This window comes from Nyctereutes procyonoides, unplaced genomic scaffold (assembly GCF_905146905.1).
Source record: "Nyctereutes procyonoides isolate TBG_1078 unplaced genomic scaffold, NYPRO_anot_genome, whole genome shotgun sequence".
Lineage (NCBI taxonomy): Eukaryota > Metazoa > Chordata > Mammalia > Carnivora > Canidae > Nyctereutes > Nyctereutes procyonoides.
In genome coordinates this window covers 12,318,532-12,338,857 of record NW_026575121.1, presented here as the reverse complement: position 1 = coordinate 12,338,857, position 20,326 = coordinate 12,318,532, and the positions used below count along the sequence as shown (strand labels likewise).

At 34.0% G+C, this 20,326-nt stretch overlaps 1 pseudogene; it reads left to right on the top strand.

The window, feature by feature from the left end:
- Positions 1–3,271: 3,271 nt before the first annotated feature.
- On the top strand, positions 3,272–18,792 carry LOC129516432 (ATP-dependent RNA helicase DDX3X-like; annotated as a pseudogene).
- Positions 18,793–20,326: the final 1,534 nt, after the last annotated feature.

Sequence of the window (20,326 nt, the reverse complement as noted above, 5' to 3'; positions counted from 1 at the left end):
GAGTTTTAGTTACAGTCATTCGTAAGTGGAAATTCATAGAATTGCGATAGAAGAAAAACACTCTTAAATCTTACATCTTAGAGAATAGAAAAATAAGAAGAAAACAATTTAAACAGGTAGAAGGAAATAATAAATTAAATACAGAAATCAATAAAATTAAAATCATAAAAATGTTAGATAGAGCTATGAAACCAAAAACATTTTCCTTGAGATAAGTAAAATTGATAACATATAGCCAAACTGATAACAAAACAGGAGATAAACCATAAATTATTAACATTAAGGATGAAAAGGTGACATTTATACAGATATTAAAGACATTAAGGTAATTTGGGGAAATGTTAGGGAATAATATGGAAATATTGTGGACAATATTATGCCAGTCAATTTGATAAATAAATGAAATAGATTAATTCCTTGAAAAACTGTTAATAAAATGTCCACTCAAAAAGAAATATATATTTTACATAGCTATATACCTATTAAACTATTAAATCCCACAAAGAACTCTAGGCCCAGATAATATTACTGTTAAATTATCCTAATATTAAGATTAAAAATGGGGGTGCCTGGGTGACTCAGCAGTTGAGCATCTACCTCTGGTTTAGGGTGTGATCCCAGGGTCCTGAGATGGAGTCCCACATCTGGCTCCCTGCATGGATCCTGCTTATGTCTCTGCCTCTCTCTGTGTGTCTCTCATTTATTTATGATTAATAAATAAATAAAATCTTTAAAAAAAAGAAGAAGAAATGAATCTATTCAATACAATCTCTTCCAACGTTAGAAGGCGAGAGAGAACCCACCACTCTACATAAAATATCCTATAACTAAAAGTGAATTTATTAAGATTACAGGACAAAATTCAATTGCATTTCTACATAAGGATATGACAGCAAACATTGAACATTTTTATAAATCAATGTATAATAGCATCAAATAAAATTTAATATATGGATAAATTTAATTTAGCAAATTATATATTTAATATAAAGGATTCAAGATTTTTTTTAAAGATTTTATTTATTTATTCATTAGAGACACAGAGAAAAAGAGGCAGAGGAAGAAACAGGCTCCATGCAGGGAGCCTGATGTGGGACTCGATCGCAGGACTTTAGGATCATGCCCTGAGCCAAAGGCAGACGGTCAAACACTGAGCCACTCAGGCGTCCCAAGGATGCAAGATTTATGTGATAAAAAGTCCAAATCTTTGTAAGAGTAATTACACCAGAACAAAATAAATAAAGAGCTATAATAGGTACATTGATTAGAATAATTAATATTGGACTTATGAAAACTAAAAGATGACGTACAGAATGGGAGAAGATATTTGCAAATGACATATCTGATAAAGGGTTAATATCCAAAATATATAAAGAACTTGTCGAACTCAATACCAAAAAAAACCAGATATCCAATTAAAAATGGGCAGAAGACATAAAAAGACATTTCTCCAAAAAAAGACATACAGATGGCTAACAGACAATTGAAAAAATATTCAACATCATTTATTATTATGGACATACAAATCAAAACCACAATGCATTTGCACTTCACACCTGTCAGAATGGCTAAAATAAAAAAAAAAAAACACACAAGAAACAGTAGGTATTGGTGAGGATGTGGAGCAAAGTGAACCCTCTCAGACTCTTAGTGGGAATGCAAACTGGTACCACCACTGTGGAAAACAGTATGGAGTTTCTTCCAAAAAATAAAAAATAAATAAATAAAAATAGAACTACTGTATGATCCAGGAATCACACCAGTAGATATTTACCCAAAGAATACAAAAACACTAATTCCAAAAAACATACATGCCTTTGTTTATACCATCATTCTTTACAATAGCCAAGATATGGAAGTGTCCATCAATTAATGAATGGATAAAGATTTTTCTCAAATCAAGTTACAGATTTAATGTATTCTCCATTAATATCCTTGAAGTATTTTTTTTGGTAGAAATGACAAACTGATACTAAAATATCCATGAAAAAAAAACAAAGATCTAGAATAGTTAAAAAAGAAAAAGTGAAAGTTAGAGAACTCACCTGAATTTGAGATATTCTATAAAGCTACCATAAATAAAGCAGTGCAGAATTGGATTATGGATAGATAGATAGATAGATGACAGATAGATAGATAGATAGATAGATAGATAGATAGATAGATAGATAGATAGATAGATGATAGATAGATGATAGATAGATAGAATATATAGATACAAGAGCATAAAGAGCCTAAGGAAAAAGAAACAGGGTAACATGTGTGATCAATTGATGTTTGATGGATTTGCCAACCTAATGCAGTAAAAGGCAGTTTTTTTTTCAGAAAATAGTGCTGAATAAGTTGGATGCCCATATAAAACTAAGTGATCCCTAAACTTCACCTCATGACACTTAAAAAAATAACTTGAAGTGGATTATGGCTCAAAAATCAAGGGTGAAACCATAACTTTCTATAAGAAACATGGGAGAGTATGTTTGTGATCCTGAGTTAAAAAGATTTCTTTGGCATAATATCATAATCCATAAAAATGATGTATTGGACTTCATCGTTATTAAAAACTCTTGCTAATTGAAAGGCTCCAAAAAATGTAAAGACGTTATAGACTGGAAGAAAGTGTATGCAAAACATACACTTGTTAAAGGTTTCTTATAACTGAATAATAAGGAGACAAAATACTCAATTAAAAAAGCAAACTAAAAAAATAAAAATAAAAAAAATAAAAAAGCAAACTAGTTAAAAGATTTTAGCGGACTTGACTAACAGGAAGATAAAGGCTATAAATAAGCACATGACAATATGCTTAAAGTCTTCAGTTTTTAGAAAAAGGCAAATTGAAATCATAGTGAGATATCATTACAAGCATTTTAATATAAATAAAATGAAGATGGTAGATGAAAGATAGACAGATAGATAGACATAGTAGTAGATGGATAAACAGTAACAACCTTGAAAATAAAGGTGGATGATAGGATGCAAAGAAATTGTATATCTTTTATATTGCCCACGGGAATCAAGTTGGCACATCTACTTTACCAAATGGTTTGACAGTTGTTTATAAAATCATGTGTATGCTTCTAATGTGACCCTGTAGTCCTACATATAGATATTTATACAACAGAAATGAAAATATCCACACAGACATCTGTACATGAATGTGTATAGCAACTTTCCTCATGATTGCCAAGTTCTGGAAACATCACCAATGCCCATCAACTGGCATATTGATGAACATATTGTGGTACATCTATAAAAAGAAATACTATTCAGCATGACGTACTGATGGAACCCTCTCCCCCAAAATGGATGGATCACAAAAGTTCCGCGTGATCAAAGAAAGAGAAACGAGAAAGGCATACTATCTGATTTTATTCATATAAAAGTCTTGAAAAGGCAAAATGATAAGGATGGAAATCCAGTTTAGCAGATGCCAAAATCTGAGGGAGGGAGAAGAAGGCTATTGACTGCAAAAGACTCCAGGGAATTGTGTGTGTGTGTGTGTGTGTGTGTGTGTGTGTGTTTGTGTAACATTCTATATCCTGAAATTGGTATTGGTTACCGTACTGCATACTTTTGCCAAAATTCACCAAACCATATGCCTATGGAGGGTGACCTTTAAAAATGTAAATAATTTATCAATAAACTTAAAAAAATAAAATTAAAAGTTATATGCAATAAAGATCTTAATAACAGTTTTGGAGCTTATGAGGATATACCCCAATATCCCTTTTACAAGGGGAAGCTCTGTTAATGCCTGTTCTAAACTACATTCAAGAACCCTGTTTTTATGGGAGCAATAACACAGGCATAATTGGAATACACTTTCAGGAATGTTGGTCATTGAGAATGAAATAAACCCATTTTATAATATTTTTTTAAGGTAGCTAAAGTTCGTACAAAATCAGAGGCTCCTGAAACTTAGCAAGCTAGCTTCCTTTAATTGCTATTTAAGGTAAGGAGAAGACAGAGAGATTAAGAAGGATTTATAGGGAATACATTACAAACACAACAGCTCCATCTCAGAACACAAAAAAGAAAAAATATCAGGTGGTTTATGTTTGTAATTTTTTATGCATGCTGTTCCATGGACTTTGACAGTGATGAGTATGTGAATCAAATAGTAAATTCACCTGGTCTATTATGTATATAACGCCCCAAAACTGCTTTGGTGAAAGCTTTTCTTTATGCTTTAAGGATTTTCATCTGTATACTCTTCCACATAAGGCAGATTGTAAAACTCTGAAATTCATTTTGAATGGAAAGTTATTTGTTCTACTGTGAAATATAGATGGAAATCAGATTTTCCCTAAGAGTAAAAGGAGTCCCTTTTGCTAACATATTTTACATTTTTCTGAATATGAATATGTACTTATTTATCCCCTTAGATTTAGATATTCATATCTATATAGTGCAAATGATTCATGTTTTCTTTCCCTCCTTTTTCCCCTTTCCTGTAATAAATTGTATTGATTTCTCTGAAATAATTGAAGCCTTGCACAAGTACAGTACCTATTCCTAAACAATGTACCTCCATGTTGCATTTGTATAGAAAAAGAATAAATTATATAAGGAATATGTGACATTCAGAGACAAAAATACAGATAATTATCACCATGTACTGCAGTAATAAATGCACATTTTAAGTAACTTTTTCTTAGAAATCTTAATGCTAAGATTAAGCTCTAGCACTTTCTTCAGGTTTCAGAATACCTAATCTCTAAAGGCAGGCTATAATATGTAGCCTGGTTGTATTTCAAGAACTTATTTATCATTATTTATGAAAAACCTGAAACATATTTTCCCCACATGGGCAGTGGTATCTTATAATGTTTAACTTCCTAAGCCAACATTCCACATTCTATTACCATAATTAGGTAAAATATTTTAAATTCAAAAAGGACCAAAACCCCCTACAAATAAAATAGTATTGTTCCTGGGCAAAATTATCTGAAAGTCATCCATTTTTAGAGTTCTGATCAAACTGACTATAGGAGCACACCTTTCTATGTATGCAGTAATGTGGGTTTGATGTTTGATTCTACCTGGGTCACCACTGGTTGGACCTGCGTGGACATCTGAATCACATGTTGCTCTTTGGGATTGCCAGTGTCAGATATGACATGTCAAGAGCTTGGAAGTCATCATTGTCCTCATGACAGGAAAAAGCTTTTCTGTGGCTTTCCTGAGACCCATCAGATAATTGATATAGTTGGACAAACCACTACACTGAGATCTTGAAACACATCCAGGGAGATATCAATCCTGAGATTTTATTACCTACGGCAGAAGCTTCTAGAAATAACAGGATTGTAGGAACATTGAAATGGCTATTTTATAAGATTGCTGTAGGCTGAGTGAAGCATATAGTGAGAGTGAGAAACTCCTGGGATTCACTGACATAAGTGGACCCTCATAAGTGTGCAGGGTTTTATAAAAGGATTCCCCACAGTCCTCATGGAAAGGATCTGAGAAAGATTCTTTCCTGGCTCCACTCAGGGTGAGGGGATGGTAGTGATCTGGAAAACCACTGAAACTCTTCTCCCATTAAAAGTTTTAATCTTGAGGGGGAAGAAATTACCTCGATGGAAATTCTAAAATATTACTTCAATTGGAAGAAGAGAATTATGTCTCATTTATAGTTTTCTTATTTTACCAAAGGGGAAAAATCAACATAATATATGGTCTCAGAAAATAGATATGAATGCTGCTCTTAGGAGAGGAAACAGATGTCTGGGGGGGGGAAGCCTATTTCCTTAGAGGAGGAACAGGAACACTTGTGAAAGCTATACCCCTCAGAAGTAGTCCATGAAAAACAGACAAAATGATTGAATTATAGAATCCTCCCTCCTCCATCTCCTGCCACCAAAATACCTAAAATATGTATAACATAGCCGAACTCCTGGCCAGATTAACATAAGTCCTCAGACTGAAGGCTTATTTATTTCAGTTCCTAGTACTCTATATAGCATGTTTACATCAATTGGAAAAAAAAAAAACATTGAAAGGCATGCTAAAAAGCAAGAAAAGATTCTGAGAAATTAAAGCAATCATCAGAACCAGACTCAGATATGACCCATGTATGAATTATCAGACAGGAGATATAATTACTATGATAAGAGACCAAAACAAAAAAAAATAAACAGCAAACCAAATTATGTAGACAATGTAACAGAAAGATGAAAATGCTAAGAAAGATTCAAAGGAAACTGTAGAAGTTAAAAGTACAGTAGCAAAAATGAAAAATGCTTTGAACAAGATTTTTAGTAGATTTTACACAACTGAGGAAAGAATCAATGAACTTGAAAATAGGTCAATAGAAACATCCCAAACTAAAACACAAATAGAAATATGAATTTTTTAAAAAAGTACAGTACATCAAAGAACCGTTCAGAACAACTACTAATAATAACAGGTGTAACTTATACATAATTAGAATAACAGAAATAAGAAAGAAAAAGTAGGATAAATACTTAGAGTAATATTGCCAAGAACCTTATTAAATTAATAATGGATACTAAATCATAAATTGAAGAATGTCAGAGAATCCCAAGCAAGATTTAAAAAACAAAACAGAACAAAACAAAACAAAATAAGAGTAGGAGTATCATATCTAAAACATAAGGAAAAAAATAGAATATTAAAGGAAGATAAAGAAGAAAAAGAAAAGAAACCCTTATATATGGAGAAAGATAAGAATTTCAACAGCCTTCTCATTAAAAAAATGCAAAAAAAAAAGAGGATGGATTGAAGTATTTCTACTGTTAAAAGGAGGGAAAAACACCTAGAGATCTGTTTCTATCTATGTTCTGGGAAATTATCCTTCCAAAATAAAGGAGAAATAAAGCTTCTGAGGGAAAAAAATAAGGGATATCATTTCTAGCAGACTTGCTCGAAAAGAAACGTAAAAACGAAATTCTTCAGGCAGTGAAAAAAAAAGAAGATATGGGTCAGAAACTTGGAACTATATAAAGAAGAGGGTTGCAAAAAGGCACCAATGAAAGTGAAATAAAATATTTTATGTTTTATATTCTTTGTTGATGTAAAAGGCAACTGCTTGTTGAAAGCACTAGAGTAACAATATATCAGGTGTGTGTAACCTATGAATAATTGATATAAATGATAGCAATGTCGTAAAGTATGTGCAGGAGGAATTCAGGATAAATTCTTAAAGGTAACTGAGGAGTTTGGCTCCTAGTTAAAAACCTATGTGTGATTTTTTTGGGGCGTCTGAGTATAGGCAATTACAGAGGCTTTACTTGTCCTATTTTACAGAGGAAAAATGCCCTCCCCACACACACTTGGTGTTGCAGCCCATGCACTGCAGTTTCTGAAGGGAGGAGTCAAGGTATGAGGCCCTCTGGACAGTCATGCTCTTCACACATATGCATTTCCATCACCATCACCTTCTTTCCTAGGTGTCTGTATTTGAGGCCTTGGGCAGAAAGGTCTTCTTCAGGCTTCTTTGCTGAGGTCTCATATGGGGGAGAGGGAGGAACTGGAAACCATAAAGACACCTTTCCCCAACTGACTCAGTACTTGGTACCTTCCCATTTCTATCCTTTCCCTGAGAGTCCATGAAAGTGCCAGAGACTTTGAGCCAACAGTGAGCCAACTCCCACATCTGCACCACCCCTTGACTGATATGCTGTTCCATGGGGGAAAATGAACCAGGGGTGGGGCATGGGCTTCCTTGCTTTTAGCCTTTTGCTTATTTCCCATTGCAGTAAATGATTAAAGACTTAACTCTTCCACTTTTTGGCTTGTTGCCTTAATTTGGCTAACTGACATTTGGCAGCTCAGTCTCTCTTTCCCAGCTCAGCTGAGCTCCTGGCAGTAACTGCACAACACTTGAAGCGTTACAAGTGAAACTTCATCGTGTACCTACATTATTTAAGTATACGTGTTGTAAATTCTAGAGCTACTAAAATAGTTTTAAAAGACAATAATACACTAAGAAAAAACACAAAATGCAATCAAATGAAAGTTGGAGAATTTGAAATTTCTTTGTTGTAAATTGATAGAGTAAGCAGGTAGAAAATCATGGCACAGTTGACCTGAACAGGACTATCACCTAACTTGCCTGTCTTAACATTTGTAGAAAAGTCCATCCAACCATAACAGAAAACACATTCTTCTCAACCACACATGAGTTACAGAGGTGGTCCATAAAACAGAACGGTCAAAATGATAAGAAAGCCTGAGTGCTACCACCTTTGGCTCTCAGGGAAGTTCAGGGCACACACACCCAGCCCTCACGTAGGAAACCTTCACCACAATCTCACACTTTAACCTCAGCCAATATCCTTTTCCTACTTTTTCAAGTCATTTTTGCACCTGCTTGGGAGTCAACCCTGTTTCATATCTTTGGTGCACATGTGACATCATCAGGTTATTTTTGCACCTGCTTGGGAGTGAACCCTGTTTCATATTTTTGGTGCACATGTGATGTCATCAGGTTCTACATTCAAACCACCAGTATATGTGTTTATGTGATTTACACACATTTGGGGTAAATGTAGAATGTAACGTAATGACCCATTCATTATAGGTACTAAAAAAGGTTATTGTAAGGAGTTTGACATTTAGTTTGTCTTAAAATACAAGTGAGTATTTTTTGATGTTATTAAGCCTTTTCTAAATGGAAAGAATTGTGATTTCTCTTCAGATGCATTTAATTTAGCCAAGCTTGTAGATAGATAATTTAAGAATATAGACAATTCTTTCCAATTTATTGAACCTTTTCAGATACTATTGACTTGCTCATCCCATCTTAAGTCCGTGTATTTTTGACACCCCACTGTTTCCCATAGATATGAGAAAATCTGTCTGTAGTTCTGAAAATAAAAATCTTTCTCATCCAACACAAATTCCTTTGAAAATCTAATAAGAAAGCAATTGGAAAAAGAGACAGGGGTTCTTCTTTACTTGTCTCTCATCCTCCCTGTTTGATATCTTTCCCTCATGACTTGGATTTATTTTGGTCTTGGTTTGTGATCACATGCTAATTTGCACAGCTCAATTCACCCAGATGGAGCATATAGCCACCTATGGGGGTAACAGCACATTTCTTTAGACACTTTTTCAAGGTCTAATGGTTTATACATCCCCAGGACCAACTTTCTTAAGCAGCAGGCAGTTAAATATCTTCACTGATTGTTAAGTTATAAAAGTGTTTCATGAACTCTGTGTCTTAACATCACGTGGCTCCTATTTAATAGCTATATGTCTTAATTCTATAATATCAGTAGAGAACAAAAACTCACACATACACACACACAAAAAAATGCTTTTTGGAGGAGAATATACTTATGCAAAAGTTTGTAGACTGTATGGCATTTATATATTAGGTACATCCTAGGCTCTGTGTGTACTCCACAGTTCATTTATCTTGCCACAGGGTTAGCTACTTTGGGTACTGGTCTTTGATTAATACCTTTAGGAGAGATAAAAGTTTCCTTTCACGTGAACTGAATGTTTTTATGAGCATATCTGACACCCCATCCATTTCCTCTTCTTCACGTTTGAGGATAAATATATGACAAAAATCCTTTGGCTGGTGATTTTTAAAATTTAATTTAGAAGGAAGGGATGTTTTAGGGGGATATAGATAATATTATCTGAAGCAAATTTTGCAATTAAGAAAGTGAAGCGATCTGCCAGTAGAAGCAGGCCTATACCCTTTGAATGAAAGTGAAATACTTTATGATGGGGAAAGCTTCACAGTCTTGATCTCTAATTTCACTTGCTTTGATGGAAGTACTTTAGCACCTCCATTCCTACCAACCCTTGCCCCATATTATAACATCTTCATCTAGATCAAAAGCAGAAACAGAAGTATTGACATTATCCAGGGCGATCTGATTGATGTTGTGAAATCACACTTGGAAATGTATTCATTTATTATTTCTAGTTGAAACACGATATTATTTTAGTTTCAGGCGTACAACTTAGTTATTTGACATTTATATACATTACAAAACACTCACCATGATAAAGTCTAGTTACTATTTGCCACCATACATAGTTATTACAATATCATTGACTATATTCCCTGTGATGTGCTTTAGATCCTTAGGACTTATTTATAACTCTAAATGTCTTTTATATTTTATTTTTATTGAGAGCTGCTACCTTAACAGAAAACTAGTAGAAATGCAATGAAAAAAAAAAAAGGAAAATGTTATCTTCTTCATGTAGGTAGCTGAATTCATGTGTTGTCTTCCATTTTTTAATCATGTTTCAGATAATTACACTTTTTCCCCCTCTGGGACCTTAGAAAATTGTATTGTGATTTGCGTGCTGAATGCATTAACTAGCAGGAGGTAGAACACAATGATATGAATCCTTGATGCTATGCTTACTCTTTATGTACTACCTCTAAGGCTTCATTTTTCACTCAATAAGATCATCATATTCGTGGGAATAGCCAGAGTAGGTTTTTATATGAAGTGAAACTTCCCAAGAAATATTAGCTATTTTAATTCTTGGTCAGTTATTTAATGATTAAAGAAACTTGATCAACTGTGAAACTATTTGTTCAAAATTTCACATTGGAGCAATGGAAAAGCCTGGACTACATACTAGTTCTACTGATATGCACTATTCGTGTCTCTTTTCTCGTTCCTGCTACTTTGATCACTTTGTATTTATCTGCCACTGATAATCTGCATTATATGGTACAGTTATTTTATACATTGCAATACATTATAATTTTATTCCCCAGTAGGCTGTACTACTACTAAGAGAAAAAAGAAAGAAAGAGAGAGAGGGCAAATATGGCATTCATTTTAAAATCTCCAGTGCTTAGTGCATGATCACAATTCTTTAACATCACTCAATATTTGGTGATCTGGATGAAAGTGCTGTATTAATGACATTTTTGTAATGCAGGTATTGAAATGAAAGAAATTAAATAAATTAATTAAATGCCAGATGTAATCAGAGTATATTAATCTAGAGCCTCACAAAATATTGTAATTTAAATCATGCCATTTCTGTTCCTCCTACTACTTAACATTTTATTATTTTTACTACAATAGTACCGCTATTAAAAAACAATAACGAATTCTCCAAGCCTCCATTCTAAAGGTCATCTTGTAGGCAAGACTTCATCATAATTTATTTTTGATATTTGTATCAGAAGCAAAAAAAAAACCCTCTCATTCTTTATTAAATTATGTCCTATAAATATCTGGGTATATTGACTTAGTGGTCACAGTGTTTACGCTACAGATATATAGGAACAACAATGAATGATACCTTTGGCAAAACACTGTTCAAAAATAAAATGCTTAGGTAAAGCTTTTCCTATATCTCAATCCTCAAAATCATATCTAGTTAAAATCTAAACTTAGAGATAAAAAAAGTCTACTTCAGTAGAGACGCCATTGTTTATCTTTGAGGTGGGAGCTAAGACAACTGGTTATATTTTGGGGTGAACATATGAATTTAAGTAACTTCACTGGATTCAATGCAATATGGTGGTAGGGACAGAGTTTAGTATGGGGAGTAGGAAGAAGGATTTTGGACATATAGCCACTGCTGAAATCTTGATCTGCCACTTTATATATATTTTTCACTTCAGTATTTATGGCAGTCTCTACAGATGTTTTTAAGTGAAGATAATTATAAATGTATAAACATAGCTACAATTTTGGAAAAGTGAAATTTAAATGCATATCTTGATATTTTACTAAAGTAAATTTATTTACAACTGATTTTCAATTGCTTCAGTAGTATGGCATAATAAATTTACTTTTGTATTTTAACTTTTAGAGCATTAGATTCACTCCTACATTTGTGAACATGATATTATTATCTGTATTAATCAGTAGTAAGATATAGAAAAAATGCATATGCCTCACAACACAGAGTACTAACAACTATACGATCACGGAGAGCTACTGGGTATCCAATGCATATGCTTCATGATTATGATGATGATGATGATGATGATGAAGATAAGGACTTTTTAAAAACAGTTTTAGGTTTATAGAAAAATTGAGAGAAACATGCAGAGGTTTCCCATAAATATCCTTCTCTCAGATATGGAGAGCCTTCCCCTCCATTATCAACTTCCCTCATCAAGATTGGCACATTTATTACAAGGGATAAACTGATGGTAACACATTGTAATCACACAAAGTCCATAGTTTATATTAGGGGTCACTCTTGATGCTGTGCATCTGATGGGTTTGGATCAATGTATAAAAATATGTATCCATCATTAAAATATCATGCAGAATATTTTTAGTGCTCTAAAATTCCTCTGTGCTTGGCCTATTCATCCCTCCTTCTCTCAATCCCAGTTCCTGGCAAGCGCTGACTTTTTATTGTCTCCATAGTTTTGCTTTTATAGAATGTCATATCATATGTAGTCTTTTAGATTAACTTCTTTCCCCTGGTAATATGCATTTAAGTTTCCTCCATGACTTCTCATGGCTTGATAGCTCATTTCTTTTTAGCACTGAATAATAGAATAATATTCCATTGTCTGTGTACCACAATTTATTTATCTACTCACCTACTCAAGGACATCTTGGCTGTTTCTAAGTCTTGGCAATTATGAATAAAGCTGCTGTAAACATCCCTATTTTATGTGGCACTAAGTTCTCACAACTTTTGGGTGAATTCCAAGGAGTACAATTGCTGAATTATACGGTAAGAACATATTTACTTGTAAAAAACTGCTAAACTATGTTCCAAAATGGCTGTATCATTTTGCATTCCCCAGCAATGAATGAATGAGAGTTCCTATTGCTCTACATCCTTGGCAGTGTTTGGTGTTGTCAGTGTTCTGGATTTTGGTTATTTATTATTACAAACGCTTAATTTTCATATTTTGAATTTTTTTCTTCTGATATTTACTGTGGGAACCTGATTAAGCTCCTGCAAGTAAGTCTCATATTGTGAGAGTCCCTCTACAACAACTCAGAGTTCTCCACACTGAGCCTCCAGCAGTTTTGGCGATTACAGCCTAGGGTTTCTACCCTGGCACTGGTTTCTACAGCAGTTTCTCTTCATGAGTCCCTGTTTTGCTAAGTTGTTATTCTCTATTTCTCTGTTGGTTGGGTTCTCTTAGGGACAGTGGTTTTCCTTGTGTCTTCACCTTTCTTAGGGATTCTAGAAAAGTGAGTGATTTTTCTGTGTTACATTTTTCACTCCTTATTACTAGAGTGGAGTGGTAGCTTCTAAGCTCCGTACATGACACTCTAGGAACCCCAGAATTATTTATTTAATAAATGTTTATTGAAATTTTACTATGTGCCAGGAATCTACTATAAGGGTGTTCAACACAATTAGGCAGACGAAATGTCTGTCTTAAAATGTAGAATTTACCAATGGGTATTTAAAAAGGCATTTAATATTAACAGCTTTAATTTTGGCACTGAAAGGGGAAGCACAAGTCATCGAAAAGAGGCAAAATCTAATTTTGCCATTGATGAATACCTGATATATGGCTGAAATTTTGGCGCACAAGTCATTGAAAAGAGGCAAAATCTAATTTTGCCATTGATGAATACCTGATATATGGCTGAAATTTTGGCATTTAAATAATCTAATTGATCTCATAACAACCTTGCCAGAAAACAACAACAACAACAACAATTATTGTGGAATAAAAAAGATGCTGAGAAATAAATCAAAGAAGTAACTTTCCTATAAGCAGCCTAAAGGGCTAGTGACATTTCGAATCCCAGAGCCTCCAGTTTTTTTGGGTAGAGGCAAATGGGTAGAGGCAGATGATGCTATCATCTGAATGTGTTGGAATCCTAACCCCCAGAGGTGATGATATTGGTAGGTGGGACCTTTCATAAGTGTTCAAGTTATGGAGCTAGAACCTGATGAAAGAGACTAGTGCCTGATAAAGGAAGTTTCAAAGAGATCCCTTGCCCCTTCTGCCATGTGAGGGCACAGCGAGAAGTCTCAGTTGACCATGCTGGCACTCTAATATCAGACTTCTGGATTGCAGCCCAAAGGGACTAAAATAATGAATGACTTGTAGAAACTTCAGTAAATTGCTTTAAGAGTATATAGAAATGAATAGGAAAGGCAAAACCTTGTATTATTTTATTGTTTTGCACAACCAAATTTAATGAGACTAACTGAATACAATAGCTCAGAAATGGAGCTGATTGATGGATAAGAGTTTTTCTTCAGCAGAGACTAAGCTATTGTATATTAATAATAAAAGACTGGGTATTAAACTCCTCGGAATTACTTTGTTGTGGAGTTTTCCTTCAGCAGAGATGAATCTATTGTATATTAATAATAAAAATATAAATAACTGCATAGCCATTATCTAGGAAATCAGATAGTTTCCTTTTATTTTTTTTAAGTGGGATGGAAATGATAAAAAGGATTAAGGAGTAAATTAATAAGTATATGTATGTATTTATATATGAAATATATATATATATATATATATATATATATATATATGTTTCATTTCTGAGACTGTGAAGGAAATAGTATTAAAAGTTTGACAATATGCATAGCCCTAGAAACCTTCCTCACTGACCACCTCCCACTCAGTGATAATAAGGGACAGGTTGCCTAATTATCCACTGAATTAGAAATGCAAGCATTTGAAGAATATATAGGCTTTTGTCATGTTTTTTCTTTTTTCTTTTTCAGCTAGTGTGCTTGTTTGGGGAATATTTATAATTTGAGGAATAAGAGCCCGAGGACCTAGTTTTGCATCTTTCTAAGTTTCAAGAAACAAACTACTCAGTTCAGGGAACCAAGGGGCCACTAATCTCTCTAATTAAATCCCACGCTACACAGTTTGGGGAATGTTTGCTATCCATTTAAATAACTCTAAGGAAAAATGTTTTGATATTTCACTTGAGAATTGAGGGTTCAGAATGTAAACTTAAGCTAAAGTGTATATTGAAGGTTATATCATTTGAACTTCTAAAGTTATATAAATATAGTTTGTTAATCTGCCAATCTCAGTAGTTCCATTCTGAAATGTAGGGAACAATGTTCTAATGTAAATATTCTGATTATTTATTTTTAATCATGCTATATTGAAGCATATATAAAAATAGAAAAAAATGGACCTTCTAGTATATACCACCATGTTCACTTTGGATTCTTTTTTTTTTTTTTAAGATTTTATTTATTTATTTATTTTGTGTGTGAGAGAGAGAGAGCATTGGAGGAGTGAAAGAGGCAGAGGGAGAGAGAGAATTTCAAGCAAACCCATACTGCATAGGGAGCCCCAAATGGGGCTCCATCTCACAACCCTGATATCATGACCTGAGCCAAAATTAAGAGGACACTTAACTAACTGAGCCGCCCAGGTGCCTCTGGCTTATTACTTTGAAGCAAGGAAAAAATAAAAGAAAGAGAAAAAAAGCAGATGAGAAGGAGACAAGGAGGAAGGGAATAAAGCAACTTCATTAGTTAAAGATTGATCTTCCCCCATTCTCCTTCCTCAGAAGACATCTATATGCTGAAAAAGCACACATCCTTTCCATACTTAAAGATTCTTTACCAAGAATGCTTAAATACTCACCAAATGCAAATTTCTAAGCATATCGCTGTATTCTCCTTAAATATTTTGTTTGTGATTATTTCTGGGAAATTTCTGAATATCTGAGAAAGAAAAGAGACTCATTTTCTGTTATTCAGTGGGTTTTGGTAGAAGTAGAAAATTTCACATAAAGTGGAGTTTGGAACAACTGATACTCAGAACAAAAAGAAATATGATAGTTACTTTCCCAGTTAATCTAGAATTGTGAAGGAAAGAAGGCTGAATTAAAGGAATAATAGTGTCTATGTGAAACATTTCTTTATGATGTATTTGTGTTAGTTTAAAGGAGAGGTTGTATCTTGTACAGAAAAATGCATTGCCCTAGGAATCAAGTATCTTGACATTCTCTCAAATCTGTCACAGATAGAGAGCTTAACATAGGCATTGATTTCCTCATCTGTAAAATAATGGACTAGATGTATATTTTTGTAGGTCTTTTACAGCTTGAAAATCTTATCATTCTGAAGGCTTGGATTTTATTATCCCTTATCCATTAAAGAAACAAAAAGTGCAAAAAACTGATTTAATTCTTCTTTACATAATCCAGGAAACATCATTAATAAAATAATTTCTTTCATATTGGGCATTGGATTAGTTGCATTGTATCTTGGGACCTGAAGAATTCTATATATAGAACAGGATTATGGAAACCTATTAACCTGTGGCATTTACACATGTTGCATTTTACATGCAATATTTAAAAGGAGGAGGGTGAAGAATTTGCACAGCACTTGTCAACATTTAACCTTGAGTATGTCAAGAAATGTGAGCCATTATGTATATTTGAACAATATATTCACAAATCCATATAGTTATAGTGGCTCTAACTGCATATAATATTTGATAGAAACCCATTTATGGTCAAAATTGGAATTCAGAGAAATCTCTAAAATTATAGTCTTATTTTTAGACTTACATTGTGCTACTTGCAAGTCATTACGTGAATTCATAGTTTTTTGCTTAGTACCCACAAACTTAATTAGGTTAATTCCTTATTACGAGAAAAGTATAGATAATAAATCACACTGTAACTGAGTATAGAATAAACAAAAAAAATTGTAAAATCCCAGTATTTTTGACTGAAATACATGCAATATTGTTTAATCTAAAATAATAACACAATTAGAGATTTATCAAACAAATCTGAAGAGATGGTTTTTAAATTAAGTAATTTAAAATTCATTTAAAAACTATATGAAACATTAAAGCATACCTATTTCAAATGATTTACTCAGCCATGTTTTATAATCATTGGACAATAATGTCATAAAACTTTTTTTGAATCATAAGTTGTTCAAAGATACTTCTTTCAAACATGGTTATGTATCTGGAGACCTTATGTGTCTGAACAACATTCTACATATTTTAGAGAGCTGTGGAGGAAGAGTCTGAGTTCTCTGTATTCTTCAGAGATAGATCCTGTGATGGTGGAAAATGAGCTCAAACTGAACCAGCAATTTGGTAATGCACATCTGAATTCTTCTGGTAATCAGCATGGAGGAAGTACAGCCTATAAAGGGTGCTATATTCCTCCTCCCTTAAGAAACAGAGAAGTTACTAAAAGAGTCTTTGATAAAAACAGTTCATAATGAGTTCCAATAAAGGATGCATACAACAGTTTTGAGGTTCATAGCGACTCAAGAGGACAGTCTAGTTTCTCACTGATGGTGGAAGTGGATAAAAGTGGAGGTTTGATTATCATGGACAAAAAGATTGATAGAACTGGCAGCCATGATTACAGAAGTGGCTCTGACAAATGAACATGGTGGAACCAGTTGCTGGTGTGACAGATCAGATGAAGAGGATTTGTCAAAACCACTACCAAGTAAGTGCTTGGAACAGAAACTCTTTTGGAGATAAGAATAGATTTAATTTTTAGAAATATGACATTCCAATTGAGGCAACTGGCAACAACTCTCTCCCACATATTGAAAGTTTCAATTATGATGGGATGGGAGAAATCATCTTGGGAAACATTGAGCTTATTTGTTATACTCTCCTGACTCCAATGCAGAAGGAAAAGACACTTGGTGGCTTGTACCCAAACAGTCTGTAAAAACTAAAGCATTTCTCTTGCCCATCTTGAGGCAGATTTATTCTGATGGTAGAGGAGAAACTTGGAGAGCTATAAAAGAAAATGGAATATTTGGAAGCTGCAAATATCCAGTTTCCTTGGTATTAGCACCAACAAGACAACTGGCAGTGCTGATCTATGAGAAAGCCAGAAAATTTTCATACCAGTCTAGGGTTCTCTTTGGATTATTTATGGTGGTGCTGATATTGGTCAGCAGACTTAAAACATGGATGCCACGTGTTAGTAGCCACTTTTGAGGCCTAGTAGATATGATGGAAAGAGGAAATATTGGATTAGACTTTTGCAAATACTTGGTGTTGAATAAAGCTGATAGAATGTTGGATATGGAGTTTGAAGTTCAGATATGTAGAATACTTGAACAAAAGAGCAAGTCTCCAAAGGGAGTTCACCACACCATGATGTTTAGTGCTGTTTTCCCTAGAGAAATAAAGATGATTGCTCCGAATTTCTTGGATGAATATATCTTCTTGGTTGTGGGAAGATTGGTTCTGCCTCTGAGAATATCACACAGAAGTCAGACAAATGATAATTTCTGCATGACTTTCAACAGGCAAGGATTCATTGACCTTAGTGTATGCAGAGAACAAAAAGAATGAAGATTCTCTGGACAATACCAGGAAAGATATTCTTGTACCAGAATCCATGGCAAGCAATCTCAGACAGAGAAGAGCCTTCATATGTTCCTCTCAGGGAAACCCTATTCTAGTGGTTATAGCAATAGCATCTAGAGGACTGGACATTTCAAATATAAAACAACTTGTAGATTTTGACTTGCAGTGATAATGAAGACTGTACATCACATTGGATGTACAGAATGTGTAGGAAAACTTGGCCCTACTAACTTGTTCTCTAACAAGAGGAACATAAATATTACCAAGGATTTGTTGTATCTTCTTATAGAGACTTCTTATAGAGACTAAGTAATGCCATCTTGGTAAGAAAAATGGCACCACTACAAGGGTAGCAATTGTGTACATCCTAGGAGTAATAGATTTAGTGGAGAATTTGGTGCCGAAGACTATCAACATAGTAATGATGCCAACAAGTCCACCTTCTGTAGCAGCTATGTGTGTGAGAAGTTGGTGGAGATGGATATGGAAGTTTTCAGAACAGTGATGGATTTGAAGGAAATTATAACTCCCAAGGGGTTGAGTGAACCTGCAGGGGACTGAACCTGCTTTACAGAAGATCACTCTGCCTAACAAGCTAATATGGAAACTACATGTAAATTAGCCAGACAAAATCTTGCATAGCCTTAGAAACTCACAATAAATTACCCACTGTGATATTCCACTGATTTTTTCTTAAGGAGCCAAAGTTTACAAAAAGAGATAGTGATCAGAAAGGAAAGGATTGATCAGAAGCCCTCTTCATAGACAGTTTGAAGACTTCCATTGCTACAGTTCAGATTAACTGCCCTCTTGCCTACCCCTATCCTGAACTGCATTTATAATTTTGTAACAGGCTCATCTGTTAATATACTGTGTCTTTAACTTGAGACAACGTTTTATTTTGAAGTCCCATTGGCTCGGTACTGCTCAAGACATTACTTGTTTTGACAAAACAAATTGAATGAACGTGGGCTATTTTTTTTTAATTCTGTAGATTTTAAACTTGACTACACATTTACACACAAAACTTGATTCCCTATTGAAGTATTTAAGGGGTAGACTGACTTCATTATAGTAAACTTCTTTCTAAAGGTTACTTGACTTCCCAAATATGTCATTACAGAGAAGAGCAGATATATGTTTTCTGGATTAAAATATTGCGATGGCAATGCCATCCTTTCTCCTTAATATAAGAATGTGCTTTGCCTTATGATTGTAAAGAGACCTGATTCTAACGAAGCAAATGTCAGACATAAGGGGGATGTGGAAAATTACTAGAGAGACTCAGTGTATTCTGATGAATCTATCCGGTACAGGAAAATTAAACAGTACCTGATTACTGTTTGCTAAGACTGGGCTCATCTGTGCACACATTTAATTTATGGTTTTAATTTACCTTTAATGTAAAACATAACTTCCAAGGTTTTAATATATCACTTGTCCTTAATAAATCTGTCATGAATATGAGTTAGTCTTATCTAATTTTTAGAAGCAATCTTAGAGTCTAAGAAAAAATCAACTAAATCACAGATTTTAATGTTTGCTATATGTAAAAAATATGCCTGCAATAATACTTCAGTATTTAGTGGTGACATTTGCATTGAATGGAAAAAAGCAAAGATTTAAAAAAACTGCATCCTTTAGAATTTTCTATATTAGCATATTTTAGTAAGGTAGGATGTATGACTCTTGAAATGGCTAATCTTCTGGATATTCAATGTCAAATGATTGGTGTTTACAGAAAAGAGCTCAAGCAGCATAATGTAGGAGGATGAAAAAAATGAGATGTTATTGTGAGACTCAAGGACAGAAGTTAAAACTCTTAATCATGAGCTAAAAGTTCACTGATGTCTGCTTATTCTGATCACATATGCCATGTTAACTACATTGAGAGCCATTAATGATTTTCAAAAATCCTTCTTTAAGGAAGGTACTTCAAAAATATTTTAGCTTTACTTTGTTTTTTTTTTAATTTTTATTTATTTATGATAGGCACACAGTGAGAGAGAGAGAGGCAGAGACACAGGCAGAGGGAGAAGCAGGCTCCATGCACCGGGAGCCCGACGTGGGATTCGATCC